At 40.1% G+C, this 17,015-nt stretch overlaps 1 long non-coding RNA gene across 1 annotated transcript; it reads right to left on the bottom strand.

The window, feature by feature from the left end:
* Window positions 1–2,516: 2,516 nt before the first annotated feature.
* On the bottom strand, window positions 2,517–14,569 carry LOC116438574. Its single transcript, XR_004237820.1, has 3 exons — window positions 14,312–14,569; window positions 10,731–10,830; window positions 2,517–2,660 (listed from the first exon to the last, which is right to left on the bottom strand). It is a non-coding gene; the product is annotated as an uncharacterized LOC116438574 (long non-coding RNA).
* Window positions 14,570–17,015: the final 2,446 nt, after the last annotated feature.

Below are 17,015 nucleotides of genomic sequence, written 5' to 3'. Positions count from 1 at the left end.
ATATTATGAAGGACTTTTGTCTACAGATGTTCACTTGTGTCACTGCAGCAGTAAAATTACTTTAAGTGGAGTTTTTTTGGCTGACTAACTGTAGCTATACAAATGAAAAAGCAAAAATACTTATTTTTGATTGATACATTCCCTTTAATAATTTGAAAACTGCTCATTCTTGTTTAACTCAGAGCTGTAGCATGTCAACAAATGAAAAGCATTTCAGTGCTAAGTTTGCCCCTTGTGGTGGTACAGTCAATTACTGTGGGTGGAGTACTTCTGATGCTTTTGCCATTATTGGTTATCACGACTTTGATCATAGGTTATGTCCAGGAAATTATAGGAAAAAAATCAGCAGTACATTTAACTGTAATTTCTTCAAATTATTCTTTTCTGACAGTTTCCCTAAAAAGAGAAAAATATAATGATACTACTGTGTAAGTAGATCTTCATGTGTCCTTCATCAAAGTACAGTACCAGTATCGCATTTAATATAGAGAAAATGAAGGTTAGGAGTGAACTCTTGGCCCAAATAAAGTCAGTGGGAGCTTTGCCATGGCCTTTAGAGGACCAGCTCGTTATTACATGTATTCAGCCCGAGTCAGTACAACAAATTCTTATTTATGGATTTTATTTTGAGCATATTTTTTCTTTAGTGGTTAGAGTGTGTTGAAAATACTGACCTTTTGAGCTAAAGGAAAATGAAATAAGGAAAAGAAAAAAAAAAAAAGAAGTGAAGTGATTTGTGTGCATGATAAAAGTGTTTTTCTGCAATAACACAGCATGTGGTCAAGAATTACACAGGTTGCATTTGCCACTTTATATCTCCTGCCAGACGAATACAATTCAGGGCCTGTTACCCCCACCTGCAGTACTGTTTCATAGTTATGAAGTCATGACAGCTGTGATTGCCGGTGTGGAGAATAAAGTCTGTGGAAAAAGTTTGGATAGCTTCCCACTGTACACAGGCCAAAAATAAGTTAGCTGGAATTAAAACAGAAGAAGAGAAAATTTGCAGGGGGAGAAAAGCAAGGAAAGCAAAAGACATTTTATACTGAGACACAAGCTGAGGCAAATAGACTCTGGGACAGATCCTGACTCCACTCCCATCTCTGTAGGGTCCTGGAACTGATAAAAAAGTTTGAGGTGTAACCAAGAACCCATTTTGACCAAGTGTACTCTACCTCATGCAAATTGGTACTTCCCATTTCCTGCCTCCCTTGGAGACAAGTCATTTGAATTAATTTCACTCCCAGCTTAACAATAACTGTGCAAACACACCCCCCCAGTCCTTGCACCTGAGGAAACATTATGATCTACAAACTCACAATGTCCCACTTGAACGTGGGGAGCAGGTGCTAATCAATAATATGTTGCCGACATTTATACAAGGGATCTCCACAGACAGTCTCCCACAGCCGTGACAAATGCCACAGCTCCATCCCCCTGCAGGTTCAGGGCTGTGTGATTTGCAAAACAGGATCTGGTTTCCTCTTTCTTCATCTACCATCTGTGGAAAAATTTTCTCATATAATCAAAGCAACAATGCTTTGCCAAAGAATATTAATGGAAAATGTTTCCGTTATGTTTGTGAAAAATGGTGCCAGGGTATGCAGAACAGTATAAGGAGTATTTTGGTTCTGCACACTGCTGTGTAAGTACCACAGAGAAGAATGCCATTGTTTTGGGTTTTTTTCATCTAGTAACTGCTATTTGCCACAAGAATTTTATCATGAAGGTGAGATCTGTGTTCCTCAGAAGGCCTTGGACGAATCTTAAAGAGAGGTTGTTCTTTCTCTTAAAGAGAGGGATGACAAAGGAATACCTAGAGATGGTGATGTGTTGGATACAGAGAAATGGAAGATGGTTGCAGACCTTCCATGGGCCACAAAGAACCACTCTGCCATATGTATATCTCTGACTGATCCAGGTGGACAATATGATTTGAACTCAGTCTGAATTGCATTGAACAGGATCTTCCCACTTGCCCCAGGAAACAGCAAGTGTGGTGACACAAGATATATGGCAAAAGCTCTTAAGAAAAAGGATTAGTCAAAAAAGGACAAAAGGAGGACTAAAAAGGGGACCAGCTATTAAATTTTGAGTTCATGGGCATCAGTTTCAAGTTGACCATGAGCATATCCAGAGGGAAGCGTGTACTTCTGCCTGACTTGGGAAGAAGCACTTTAACTCATTTTCACAATGACAGTTCATGGGGGCCTAGCATTATTCTGCTGACCTATATCACTTCCATGTCTCAGAAACTGTCCCTTGCCTCAAACCCCTGCTAGATGGTGATAAAGTTCCTTAGAACATAACAGTGACAACAGCAGCAACGATTTTTTTTTCTTTTTATTGCTCCAGCTTATGTGGTCAGAACTCATCTTTGCCTTATTTAGAAATAAACTTATATATTATGAAAGTATCCATTATGCTAACACAGAGGCAGATGCAGACTGTTTGACTTTTCTAATCTTTATTTCTTTATGGTTTTAAAATATTTAAAGCCAGAAAAAAATAGATTGAAAAATTAAACATGGTGAAAGCCACATGCAAGGGGAAGATTAGAGAATTAAGCCTTCCCCTTCTGTCTGCCCTCCCTCAGCAGTTACATCATCACTGTAGCATGTCCTTCATGCAATTCTGTCCGGTCATGGGAAACAGCTAGCCTGCCATCAAAATACAAGAAAACAAAGATATTAATGGATAATTTTAAACACTTGTTAAAAAGCTTCTTCTTCAGTGCCACTTGACAGCCAGGGGCTTGTGCAGGGCTGAAGGACAGGTAAGAAAATGTGAACTGCTGCTTGCATTTTGAAACTCACTGTAGACAGAAGAAAGAAGAGCCAGTAACAAAGCTGTAGAAATGTCAAAGGCAAAGGACAAAGTTTGACCCATTCTGTAGCTGCAGCTACACTACAGTCCTGCAACAGGCAACACTACAAAGCAAGCCAAACTTTTCTTTGTCCAGAAAATGACAGATATTTCCACTCCCAGATCCACCATCTAAACACTGTCAAACAGAAATACCCAAACCTATTTTCCTTGCTATTTTCCTTCACTATTTTATTCCTTTGCATTTAGTTTCTTCCTCTGTCTTATCTTGAGCTTTTGGAAAGGAAACAAAGTTTCTGAAGTTAAAGTACTTTCCCACCTCATCCAGAGGACAGTGCCAAGGCTGCTGTTGGTCTGTGCTGGGCACCTGAGTCAGCAGCCTCAAAGCCAGAGAGAGGCTCTTAACCACCAGAGTTGGTCACTGTCCCCACACCAGTCCCTGATACAAATGGCATAGCAGGGGATGAGAATAAAGAACCTGTGAATTGAAGCACAGGATTTTAAGAAAACAAACCTGTGCAGGCCTATTTTAAAATGAGCACCAGCACACTTGAGCAATTGGATGGGGAAGGGTGGGAAAATGATGTAACAAGGAGTATTCAGACAGTAGAAGTGCATTGCCCTGGCCTTGCAGCTATAGGCTGAGATGCTTTATTAGTATGTAATTATGCTGATTCTCAGTCTGATAGATCAGACTAAGGGAAAAACTAGAAATCACTTGCCCTGCAGCCTCTTCCTGTTAATCACGGACAGTGTCCTTGGCGTACTTTTCATTTTTAAAAATTGATTGTAGTCTGAATGCCTTTGTTTTATGTAAGAGTACCACTTGCTTCTCTGAATCCGTAGGATTACAGGAGAAGAAAGTAGGGGTGTACAGACAGAGATAGTTTTCCTTGAGGGGGGTGATAGGGCATTGGGGTGGAACAAAGACAGGGAAGGGTAGTCCTTTGTGCTTGTCAAGCCTGCAGGGCACCACTTTGTGTTTTTTTGTCTTAAGGGTTTTGTCCTGTATCATGGCTGCTCCTCTGCTTCTGGGACTGTTTTTTTCAGAGGCAATTTCCACACAGGCACTGTAAATAGAAGTGGACATGATTGTTTGCTGTAGGGGACACGGCCAACTTCTATTTGCTTAAATTACAAATCACAGGCATGCTACCTCTCCCTTCCTGTTTTCCCATTGATCTTACTTTTGTGCATTGTATTTGCTGCGCATTACACAGCTGCCTGAACTTGAGTCTAACTTCAGCTCTGCAGCTGCTCATTGTGTCCTTCCCACTGCTTGATCCTTGTTAGGATTTGGTTGTACTGGTTAATGCATCTGAAGTCCAGGGATGGGTCCAAAAGGTAACATAAATCTCACACATTTATTTTACATGCTGTTTTCTTCCTTTGCACAAAAGCATTGTGCACAAGATCTCCATGCTTCTTACCATGCATGTTCTGTGGGCCTACAGTCTGTGGTAAATGAGAAAGACTGTGCACAAAGGAATAACCCAAAGAAGCACTGAGCAAGATCAATCCTGGCCTCTTCTCATAAACACAAGTACTCAAATTCTCACGCTTCTCATAATCCATAATGCATTGAAATAGTAATCCAGGGAAAGAAATTAAATCAAAAGTAAAAATACTGTGTGGTTTTGGTTGGGGTTTTTTTGTTTTGGAGGGGGTTTTTCTGTTTGTTTTTTTGGGTTTTTTTTGGGGTTTTTTTTTTTTGTGTTTGTTTTGGTTTTTGGTTGTTTTTTTTTATCCTGGGGAAAGGACAAATTAAATGAACAAAATTATTTTACTTTTTCTTATCAACCAGAAGGAACCTCCAAATTGACTAGGTTTCTATTTTGAGCAAGACATGCCCACATTTCCTTGTTAATTGTTTACAATGTTTCTGGAAAGGGTAGGACAATTTTCTCTACTTTAATTGCCCAATGAAGTATGATGAGAGTACAGGAAAGGGCACAAGTTGTTGTGATTGACAATTTGTGTGTCATTTTACTTACACAACAAAACCAAGAAATGCAGAAACCCTGAAAAACAGTAGAGTGTTGAAAAGCATAGCTGGACCTCCATTTGCTCTGTTTCTACACAGGATGTAGGTGTTACCTGTGTTTGCCCATGAGATCAGGGCAGGTTAATTTACTGCTCTTATCAGTGTCCACATGACTCTTTTCAAGACTCATGACATAAAATCCCTTTAAAGATCATGCCTTCCTTTTGTGCAAAACACTAGTGCACTGAAGGAAGACTCCAGTCTTTTCCTTTAAAGCTGCTAGACAGCAGAGGAGAAAAAGATCCCTGCAGTGTGCTGTGAGCTGTAGACTATAATCATTAGTGACTTCGTCCTGTGAGCTGCCTTCTCTGGCCCACATCCAGGAAAACGTGAAGTGTACATTTAATTTTCAGCATGTGTGTAGAGTTATTAACTGCAAGCACATTCTTACATGCCTTCCTCATTGCTTCTTTTCATTCTGTTATAGAATATAAAAGGCAGCAGTGGCTTTTAGGGGTTGAGAATGTTTTGGAGGGGACCTAAATGAAAGTACTGAAACCTCCTGCCTACTTCACCTGTGGAAGAACAGGCAGAGGCTAATATCACAGCTGAACACCAATGTGGTGGTAGAAGAAAAGTTTGAATTAAGCAGGAGTAGAGTGGTGGTGGGCTTGTGCCCAAACCATTAGACAGTGTCATTTCTTTTGGGAACTGGCAGAGACTTAGTAAAGACAAGCTGCACAGGCTGCATGGGCTCATGTCCATTAACAGGAGCTCCCTGTCCCCTCTGTGGCCAACCTTCTGTGGGCACCGCTGGTGAGGACTGCCCAACTCTCAGCAGCTTTTATGCTTGGAAAGCCCAGGGAGCTGCCACAGTGCTCATGCATTGCTCATGCACCAGGGCAGGTGTGCTCAGGGGCTGGTCTCTCTGGAAAAGCTGGTCTGTGCTACCGTAGTCACCATCAGTCCTCTTTGAGCATTGCAAAGCATGGCAAGTGAAAATTAAATCATCTGTTAACATTCCCCCGCCTCCCCCCCAAATAAATCTAGATTTGCCCTGGGAATTTGGAAAAACTTTCAATGTAGGGCTAAATTTATCGAAATTGGGTGTTACCCACTGCTGGAAAATATCCTTACATTGCAGAAAAAGAAATACATGAGCATAAAATTCAATCTCAGATTCTGAAATTCCACAAACAATCAAACTTTCCTTTAACCAACATCATTGTCTCATATATGGCATATATATGTTTCAAAGCTGCCTCTTTTATACAGTTCATTAAATAAAATCCCATTGCACTCGATTGGGAAAAAAAAATGGTGATACACTGTATGTGCCAGATATGTTTTAAAAGTTCTCTGGAGAAAAAAATACACACAGGCACTGAGATTTATTGAAATCCGAGTCCTTTTTGAAGAAGCCAGCTTTACTAATGAGACAGCCTGAAAACCAGAGACTGTCCATTCTGGCATATGTGCATCATATGAAAGCCAGTAATTTTTTATTATCTCAGTATTACCAGAAATGATATTAAGCTGAAACACAGCTCCAGCTAACAAAAGCTCCAAGTGTATACTGGGACATTTTAATGCTAGAACAATAAGCCAGCTTTATTACACTGATCATTGATAATATGAGGGTTGTACTGGTATTTAGTCATAACTACATAAAATTATTGTTTTTCTGCCATAATCATTGGCTACACAATTACAAGGGACCAATAATAAGTTTGCGAGTAATTACTGACAAAGATTTCTTTTGTTGTATATAAATGTAGTGAAAGCCTCAGGCTAATTTTACCAGCATGTTCATATGATATCACTTCCTGAAAATACATGAAAGTTAAAAAAAAAAAAAGGTATATACACAAAGGAAAGGTTGTACAAGTCCTACAGAAAAAAAAAGGGACCTCAAGAAATATCCTGGGTTTCTACCTCAGAAACCTGTTTTAACATTGAGGTCATTGCAAGAAGAACTCAAGTAAAAACACTGTTTCTGTATCAACGCAAGGCTAGAGAGAATTTCTTTTGCAGTGAGTAGCCTGCTTAGAGAATCATAATTCAATGGCAATGTTTTCTGAGTCACTCTACTGATTTGGTGAGACTTTGGTTTCCCATGTTTCCCTTTACATAGGTTGGATTCAACTGTACTCAGCCTCTATTCTAAATTACTGGTAGGCAAATCTGAATCAATTCAGCTGAATTTATAGGCTGTTCTATTGAGTTTACAGGCTTCACTCTGAATTTCCCCCAGTGAAGCATAATCTGGTCAGTTTTATGTTTGTAAGAAAATGCAATTAAGCATGACACACATGCTTATCCTAGAAAGTATTACTATACTGTAAAAAAGATAACAAAGATATTTATACCATTCCTTTAAATCCACAAAGCCTTTTTATCGTATCCTAAAATCTGTTTTAACATTTTTCTGGCTTGCCCAGATACATGACCAATTTTCTAAAAGATTTCTAAACCCCAGATGACTTCAAAGTTGTGATTGAATTGAAAAAAGTTTTATTGTTACATTTTTTCTGGCAGAAATCTCTCATGTCTTGTCTTTGGCCAACAAGCTTCTACTTTCCTTAGGATTCTGGATGGATATGCCACTAAATTTCTTTTTGCATGGGAAACTGATTTTGTTCTTGCATCTCTGTAGAATAGGGTCAAATTTCCTGTGAACTCTTGAGCTATTCGGAAAAAAATAAGAAGCAGCCCTGATCCAATGCCAGAATCAGTGATGGCACTGAAACTGGCTATAGTGAACTTACTTGTTATATCCTTTTGTTCTGTACTCTCTGGATTTGGCTAGCAACAAAGCTTCTGAAGTGCTGTGAAGAAGGTTAAGAGGGCTAACAAAACTCAGATGAGATTTTCCATCAGTTCCTCTTTAAGTATACGGTCTTTTCATGAATACTACTGGCTAAAATTAGTTACAGCGAAGGTGTGAAAACTTCTGACTTTTAACTCATTGTTAACTATGGGAACCTAATTTTTCTTCACATGGGTCATAAAAATATGATTTCGAAATATTTCCCAATAATACAAAATGCCTTTATGCTTCATGTCACACCACTATGGGTGATAAGGTGAAATGTTGTAGCATTTTTGGGTCATTCAATTATTCTAAGTAGGGTTACAAAATGGAGACATTTTTATGCAAAATGTTTTTATGCTCCAATGTTTTATAGCAAAGCCATGCTTCTCCACCTAAATAGCTTTTTATCCTGTGTCTGAGCTATACTCCCTGACTCTGTCCAGAAAAGAAAATATAGCATAATAGATTGCAATATAATAAAAACATAACTAAACAATATTACATGTAAGAAGGCCCAACTCTCATGTGTCACTCTGAGCACTCACTACTGTAACTCCACAGGTCTACAGCAAATACTGGATGCAGTACCATGGAAAATGACTTTAAGAATTCATTACCTTCATGGGTGGAAGTATACTAAATCATGTCCAATACAGAGACAATTACTGTGCTTGCAAAGAAGTGAGTTTTTATTTTGAGTAAAGGAACAGTTCTGGCAGACGCATCAATTTGCTGGCATAAAGCACATCTTCCCCTAAGGGTTTTCAACAGAAAAGTGCTGCCAGTCAGAGCTTGTACCCTGACATCACACCTTCCTGTACCCAAACGGACACTGTTATTTTGGCACATATCTGTGATGGTGAGTATCACAGAAGGAAATTTTTATTTTTTCACACTCTCTTAGACTCTGGTGGTTGCTGAGTAGTGCAGAATTTGCAAATGTCAAATGATCATAAAAGCATTAGATCACAGAAACACAGAATCACATAATTGCTAGAGTTGAAATGGACCTCTGGAGATCATCCTGTCCAACCCCCTGCCCAGGCAGGGTCACCTAGAGCAGGTTACAGAGGAACTGATCCAAGTGGGTTTTGGTCTCCAGAGAGGGAGACTCCACAAATTCCCAGGCAGCCTGTTCCAGTGCTCTGCTACCATTGGTGTAAAGAAATTCTTCCTCATGTTATGGTGCAACTTCTTGTGTTTTAGTTTATGGCCACTGCTCCTTGTCCTGTTGCTGGGCACCCCTGAAAAGAGTCTGGCACCATCCTCTTGGCACCGGCCTTTGAAATATTTCTATGTGTTGAGGAGATCCCCTCTCAGCCTTCTCATCTCCAGACTAAACAGGCCCAGCTCCTGCAGTCTCCTCTCATAAGACAAAGGCTCCAAACTCCAAATCATCTTTGTGACCCTCTGCTGGACCCTCTCCAGGAGCTCCTCGTCTCTCTTTTGCTGAGCAGCCCAGAACTGGACACAGCACTCCAGATGTGGCCTCAGCAGGGATGAGTAGAGGGGCAGGATCACCCATCTTGACCTGCTGGCCACACTCTTCCCAATGCACCCCAGGATACCATTGGCCCTCCTGGCCACAAGGGCACTGCCAGCTCATGGACAGCTTGTGATCCACCAAGAGTCCCAGGTCCTTCTCCACAGAGCTGCTCTGTAGGAGCAACACCTGGCCTGTGCTGGCACTTGGGGCTGTTCCTCCCCAGGTGCAGGACCCGACACCTGCCCGCGTTGAACTCATTAAGTTTCTCTCTGCCCAACTCTCCAGCCTATCAGGGTTCCATGGAATGGCAGCAGAACCTTCAGGTGGATCAGCCACTCCCCCAGTTTAGTGCCACCAGCACACTTGCTGAGGGTGCATCCTATCCCTTCCTCCAGGCCATTGATAAACAAGCTGAACAACACTGGTCCCAGTACTGATCCCTGGAGAACTGGCTGCACGCCTCCAGCCGGATTCTGCTCTGCTGATCACGACCCTCTGAGCTCTGCCATTCAGCCAGTTCCTGATCCACCTCGCTGTCCATTCCTCTAACCCCCATTGCCTGAGCTTACCTGCAAGTTAATGTTGTTATGGCAGACAGTGTCAAAAGCCTTGCTGAAGTCAAGGCAGACAACATCCACTGCTCTCCCTTTGTCGATCTGTCCTGCCTGGCCAACCAGATATACAACCATGTTCAAAACAGTCTGTTTTCTTTATTTCTTTAAGCCTCTGTAGATATGAATTTTAAAGCAGTGATAAATTAAATATTCATACAATTCATTCACTGCTTTCCTGGATAAACTGGAAGGTGTTGTGCAATGTTAAAATCAGGTCTCTTGTGGGCTCACAAATGAAAAGCTGGCCATTAGGATTGTCATTATGTTGTCTGTATGCCATTAGGATTCTGGCACACGGATAACCAGGACATGTAGCACTCCCAGCCTTGCCTGTGTGCTCTCCTCTGCTGGCAAAGTGCTGCAGAAAGACATGCAAAAGAATATAAGAAGCAATACCTCACTTGAGATCTTACATATAAATACCATTTTGACAATTGCAGGTGTCTTTAACCAAGCATCAGTTCAGGTTTCTCAAGAGCAAAGCCCTTACTTCAGCTGCAAAACCACCTGGAAAGCACCTGGCCTCATAACTGGCCATGAAGCAGAATCCCTGATACATGCAGCAAAGGGACGGATGGGGAGGGTGCCAGAGCTGGCAGAGTGGCCAGGGCACAGGGCTTGAGTGCCTGCACCAGCACCAAATCTGCATGTGCCACCACTGTCCTTCATTACAGCTGCTGCAGCAATGTTGTTCTCTGACATTCCAGCAGAGATTGGGGCTATAATAAATTAAGAGCACACGCACAAACTCTGAAATTTAAATAGCTTTGAGGTGAAAAGGACAGCAGAATAGAACAGCATTTTATTCACTTGATAAAGATAGTAGAACAGAACAATATTTTACTCGTATCAAGGACAGTAGAACAGAACAGCACAACCTTGGAGAAACAGATAAAGGAGGTAACTTAGGCAAGCAGAAGTCAGGCAAAACATAAGCAGGGTGCCAGCCCAGCTCTGCAAGGCTGACAAAGCAGAAGTTATGCAAAACAACAATATTGCACTTACTCAAAAGTGGGGGTCAAGGAACAGCCATCTAAAAGGACACTGGACATTGAAGACAGCTCCCCCAGTATGCTCAAGGCCACTCAGGCCACCTGTCTGATTTCTTAGAGAGAAACAAGAGTTAAATATTATGAACTACATTTTAGGAGCTTTCACAAAAAAATAGGAGTATTAATTAGGATGGTAATTTGTACTGTATCAAGTAACGCAGTGCCTCCTTCAAACTTTCCAACCCTTCTTACTAGTCAAACATCTCTCTGGAACAATAAGAGTTGAGGGATATTTAGGGCTTGCCACCAGCTTCTGTTTTATTGAGTTTCTATTCTAAATTGCTTTGGCTTTCAACTTTCTAAAGCCTACAAAAACCCCCCACCTCCTCAAAAAAATGGCATCTGAGTGGGAGGACTTAAAATCATAGTAGATATTTTTCTGCCAGTTCTGAAAGGTTTTAGAGAAGAGATTTCTGGAATAGGATTGTAACTTTAAAAAAATTTTTAAATCTTTTGTTGGTGTGGAGAAAATAAAGAGGAAGAAAATTAAAGTGAATTTGTCCCTCTTAGCTGAAATATTGCAGTGAATACCAGCATTCACTTAACTAATCTTGAATAACAAATATTATTAACATTTTATTGCTTTATTTAAGTATGTTAAAACATAAGCCTAGACAGCTTTGTACCCGTCATCAGTAATAATATCAGAGCTGTAGTTTTTTCTATGGAAAAAAACCCTTCAAGTCTTTTTCAGGCACATACAAAAATACAAGATAAAATAAAAGATATAATGAAATATCTAGGAAGAGGTCACTATGGAAAAAAGGCTGGAAAACACTGTGAGAAATTCTGCTGACAGCCCAGGTCAATTGAGTTTACAGATCACTTTATGGAAGCATATGATCAGAGAAATCTAGTCTTGGATGCTTTCTACTACATCTCTAGTCTTGCAAATGAACTAGAAGGCTTGGGAATATAAGTGGATGTCCTGAACATTTTTAGGAAAACCAGCATGTTTGAACTGTGGTCACAGGACATTCTAGTTCATTTGTCCAAGTAATATTTTTCTGAAGTCTGACTGAAAAAAAAAAATCCATTGCAGCTCATAGCCAAGTGTAGCTACTTAGAAACTTGTACATAACTATTCCATACTACTATTAATAATTTTTACATTAAACCCTGTCAATTACCAGGTATACACAAACCACAGTACAGCTGCTGGCAGAAGTACAGGACTTGCTGGAGCTATAAAAGCAGCCTAGACACATTCAGGTAGAAAATTACCGTGCCTAACCTTTCAAAAGCTGAGTGCAATCCACCCCATAGAGGAACCTACGGAAACTCTTCTAGTGCTAGACTCATAGGGGGCCCGGGGCAAGCGAGGCTTAGTTTGCCCAGATGCAGACCTTCTGCATCTGCATTTGCAGGTTGAAAAAAACAGAGTTACCGGAGATGGTTAAGTGCGTCAACCAATTTTATATTTCATCTATCATTGGATCGATCTAATGAGTAGTTTGGACCTGCTGCTTCCAAGGTACTATTCTGCAAGGCATATTTTTTGGCCTAGGGATGAATGTTGCTTGCACAAGGCTGGACAATGACCCTCTTGGTTATCCCACGTGCTGACTGAAGGAACTACATCCTAGAGGTTTTATAGATGTTGCAATCTTATCATTCCTTTCAGTGAGGGAGATTAGATAAATACACAAGGAACATATCAAGCCAAGGGGAGGACTGGACAATTTGCCAGGGATAGGGGAGGGTGCATATTTCTCGTATCACCTCTTACGGGTAATCATCTGGAGCCAGATCTCCCTGTTACAGCTGGGTAGGACTTGGCAAACAAGTAACCCTGAAACCTCCTCTGCCTGCAGAATGAAAGAGGGATGTGTCTTATCAGCTGGAGAGGTCTTCAGGGAAGGTTGTGGAGACAAATGCAAACAGCATGCCTTCCCACAGCCTCCCTTCTCTCATCACTCTTTCTAGTCTCTTGGGCCACTATCCAGTGCGTATCTGACTGCTGCTTAACAAACTCTGGCTGTGGTTTCAGGCTGATAAATAATTATGCTAATTAACAGGTTCAAGGAAAATGTGATGTTGTTTCTGTGGAATGCTCTGAGAGGCTGGAAACACTTAAATGTAAAAACGACATGTGGTGAAATAACCAATAATTTGCTTAAGAAACCCACATCTGGTATTCCTGCTAGAAACAGGGGTTAATAGTCTGTCAGGGGCAGGCAGTGGCAGTGAGTAGCTCTAGGATAAACAAAAAAGCCTTAACGGCAGGAAATGGGCTTGTTGTCCTAGCATAAGCATTTACATTGCCTGCTAACCAGCAAGAGATGTATAAGCAGTTGTTTAGTTTACACTTGGAAAAAAAATAGAGAGAGATGGAAACAAACAGACTTCTGCATTTTGTGTATCTGTGAAAAAAAATAAAAGCCACTGAGTCTAGCTAAAAATGATAACAATATATATGCTCCACACCAGAGAAGGAGCCATAGACTTGGGACAAGGTTCCAGTCATAAAAAGGGGGAAGGATTACTAAAATTATTTTTGTATTATTGAAATAACTGTCAGGTAATTACATGTATGATTTTAGGTTACTCATGCAGAAAAGGAGAAAGGGCAAGAGAAGAGAAGTGAGGAAACTTGGTTAATTGATCCAGGTTGACATCCTGATTTTTTTTTTTTTAATATAAAAAAATTTATCCTGGTTTTTGTTTTGAGGAAGGAAGGTCCAAATACCGCTTGATATGAAGAAAGGCTTTCCCATTTGACACCACTGTAGTCAGGAAAGGATATGGTCCACAATGAAGTAACACATGCTTGTGTTGGTGTGGCATTCCTACCACACTTACAAGCTCAAAAAAGAAAGCCACATTTTAAGATGGGATGAAATGTAAATAATGTACTCATTTGACGAGATTCAGATGAAGTGCTCTGTGTGTGGCAAGCTGAATCTGTATTTATAGCAGTTAAAGGAACACACAAGGTTCTCAGGATACACTGAAGACTGTGAATAATACATTGTTGGTTCCTGATTTTGTTTTAAATAAACAGACCATGTTCTACCTTAGCTGGTGTTTTTCTTCTGAAATAGCGCAACTCTTGCAAAGATTGCTGCTACATCTGAGATGCAATTTTCACACAAGAAAACATAATACCTCAGCAGATGTCAGCAGCTTTCTGTTGCATGTTGGACTGCTTGACATCTCAAGCTAAATTTTCTTTCATAGTCACTCTCAAAGATGCATATTATCCCTTGTCAAAATAAAGAGTTGTGGTCTCTTTCCAGACCAGAGAAATACGGTAAGTGCACATTACCACCACGCCATCTAAGCTGCTCTCTCTTTCACTACGTTAGCACATATTACAGCCTTGCAAATGACAGGCTGTCACAGCCTCATATTTTAGTGTCATGTCTTGTTCTATAATGACACTGTGTTTTTTCTAGTGATCCTAGCACAGCTTTGCAACCTTTCTCAAAGTAGTGAGAAAGGAGGTCCTCAGGCCACATGCTGATACCTGAGGTGGGAAGCAGGAGCAATAAAATTACTCAAAAGCCTCATTTGTCAGCCAAAGCAACTCACATGGCACAGCTGATGCAGATGTAGGAAGCATTACATCCTCCACCATGTAATGTGTTCTGGTCTGAGGCTGAAGTCTTCTGTACAAAAGTTGAATAAATTCTGGTGCTTTTTGAAGCTTTCTGTAAGCATCCAAGGCACTCAGCTGCACAAAGGGTCTGTCCTCTAGCACTGTACTCCTGTGAAACAGCAGATCAGAGAAGCTTGCTTCTTGTAAACAAGAAATGTCAGGGAGAGGGCATCTCAGACAGTGGCACTTCCACTTTTCCCCCACGCTGTGCTTACACTAAGCTGTGATCACATAGCCCTCAGTGTGCAATATGTTCCCATGGGCTCATATCTACTTAGGCTGTTTTAGATCATCACAGGAATAGCCTGAGACAACAACTGAAGCCTTCCAGGAACAAAACTGAAGGTGAAAACCATAAAATCTATGCTTGACTTTTTGTTTCTCTGTGTTCTGGTTCAGACACATAAATACTAGTGAAACAGTCAGTTTCTGAAACCAAGACTACATCTCATTTGTGAATGTATAAAGTTAAGAATTCCAATAAAGACAGAGCTGCTAGTGCCAGGAATTTCTGTTCACCACATACTGATCTAAAATGGCTAGCAACAATGTGAAAGAGCAGGTGACAAAAATAAAGTAAATTTTAGGAATGGCAATTAGATCTTAACTAAATTCTTTGAACTTCAGTAAGCTTTTTCTTATATCAAATTCTGCTGAATTGTGGTTACCTTTTTGCCTTTTGCATATTCCCAGTCAGAGCACATCCATCATATTTTTGCTCATAAGAAAAATTTTGTGTGATGAAGAGGACAGGAAAAAAATGTAAAATGAACAGGAAAAATATGGAAAATTACCATTAGCATGGCAGCAAAGATCAATCATTAAAAATTGTAAATCTTGCTGCACATTTTTCAGTGAAAGCATTATTCAACGTATACAGTCATTCACCACAAAAGAAATCACTCACCAAACGATTGTACCTGTCTTTATTTTGTATAGTACTTCCATTTACCATCAAATTGCCACCAAAATGGTATGTCTAGTACAATTTGGTAGGAGATTTGTATAACTTCATATGGTTTATGCATAACTTGGATGAATTATGAGTTAACTAAACTGTGAAACAAGCAGCCCCAATGCTCAAGATGGGAAGCATGAACAGTCCTCACACTTCACTAAGGTTCTCTAGGGAGAGGGCCACAAGGACAGCCACAGTGAGGCAAGAGAGAATTCACCACCTGCCTGTGGCACCCGATAGCTCACAAAGCATATAGCCAGGCCCTGGACATCCAACTGCTCACAGCACCCACTTCTCCCCACCACCCTTAGAGGGAAGCTAAGTTTCAACATATCTAGGCTTGGGATCTAAAATGAAGTCTTGCAAATGTTTTCTCTTTCCTCCCAAAATTTCCCAGACTGCAACCAATATTTGGATCCAAATATGGGGTGTCCATATCTATTACAGTTTATTCAAAACTCTGCAGATTTTTTTAAATACCTGCACAAAACCAAAACAAACAAAACAAAACAAACAAACAAACAAAAAAATAAACCTTTCTGCTCAACTCTAAACTTTACTATGAACTTGACTTTTATAACTGATTTATGGTTTGGATAAATAGAAGCTTAATAAGCTTCCCATGTACTACTGTAACAAACTTTTACTCTGTAATGCACTGTGTTAGAGCATTTGATAAAACAGATAAGAATATCTGTTACTGATTTTCTTTTCTTCAGGAGTGGAATTTCTGTTACTGAAAGAAAACCAGCAAGAAAATCAATCTTATGGGGTGGCCTGGGGAAGCTGCTCATAGGAGAATATGTTTTCCTAGCAGATGATGTGGAAAGCAAGCAAACATTTTGTCTTTAGACTGCATCTTCCAGACACAGGCCCCACCTTTTGCTCTTACAAGAGAGATTGTTTAAAGCCGGGTAACAAGAAGTCAAACAGTCTTCCAATATTTTGACAATAACCAAAAATGACCATTTGGGGTGGTTTTTATTTGCATTAATATCCAATCTTTTAAAATGGTCTTGGCATGCTCTTGGCCTCAGAAACTTCCTGTGATAATCAGCACCAGAACTGAATCATGCATTGCTGTCAAAAGATATTTCTTGAACCAATACTATTTTGCCATTTTGCTTTACGATCATTAAATGTTCTTTTATTCCTAGTGCCCCCGCACTTTATTTATAATTATGAAGATCTCATAATTATAAAAGTAAAAATTAAAGTGCATTTGTGAAAGAATGAGTTGAGTTGTGGTTTACATAAATACCTAATTACAGAAATAATTACACAGTCTGGGACGAAAACCCAGTGTGTATGTGAGTACATGTAGACATGCATAAAAATATTTGCATGGGAATATCACTGGGACGTTTCTTGACCATATGTTTCATGCCAAGTTATTTTGCTGCACATCAGTATCTACAAGTGTGCGAAGTGAGGAAGTGCATTTGTTTTACATGCAAAGTTATGAGCACAATTTAAATAAAATTTATTTTCAAAAGAAGCAAAGCTGTTCGTGCCTGTGCCTTTACACAATGAGAACTCCCAGTAGTAATCAGAATAAGTGATGTGTTTCTGAATAACCCATGTGTGTAGACAAATATTCCCAGTGATCATTTAAAAAAAGAGCATTTAACTAGCTTAACAAATGGAATGATGATTTAATGCTTGCAGTACAGCAAGTT

Source organism: Corvus moneduloides, chromosome Z (genome assembly GCF_009650955.1).
Source record: "Corvus moneduloides isolate bCorMon1 chromosome Z, bCorMon1.pri, whole genome shotgun sequence".
Lineage (NCBI taxonomy): Eukaryota > Metazoa > Chordata > Aves > Passeriformes > Corvidae > Corvus > Corvus moneduloides.
This window is presented reverse-complemented; position numbering and strand designations above follow the sequence as displayed.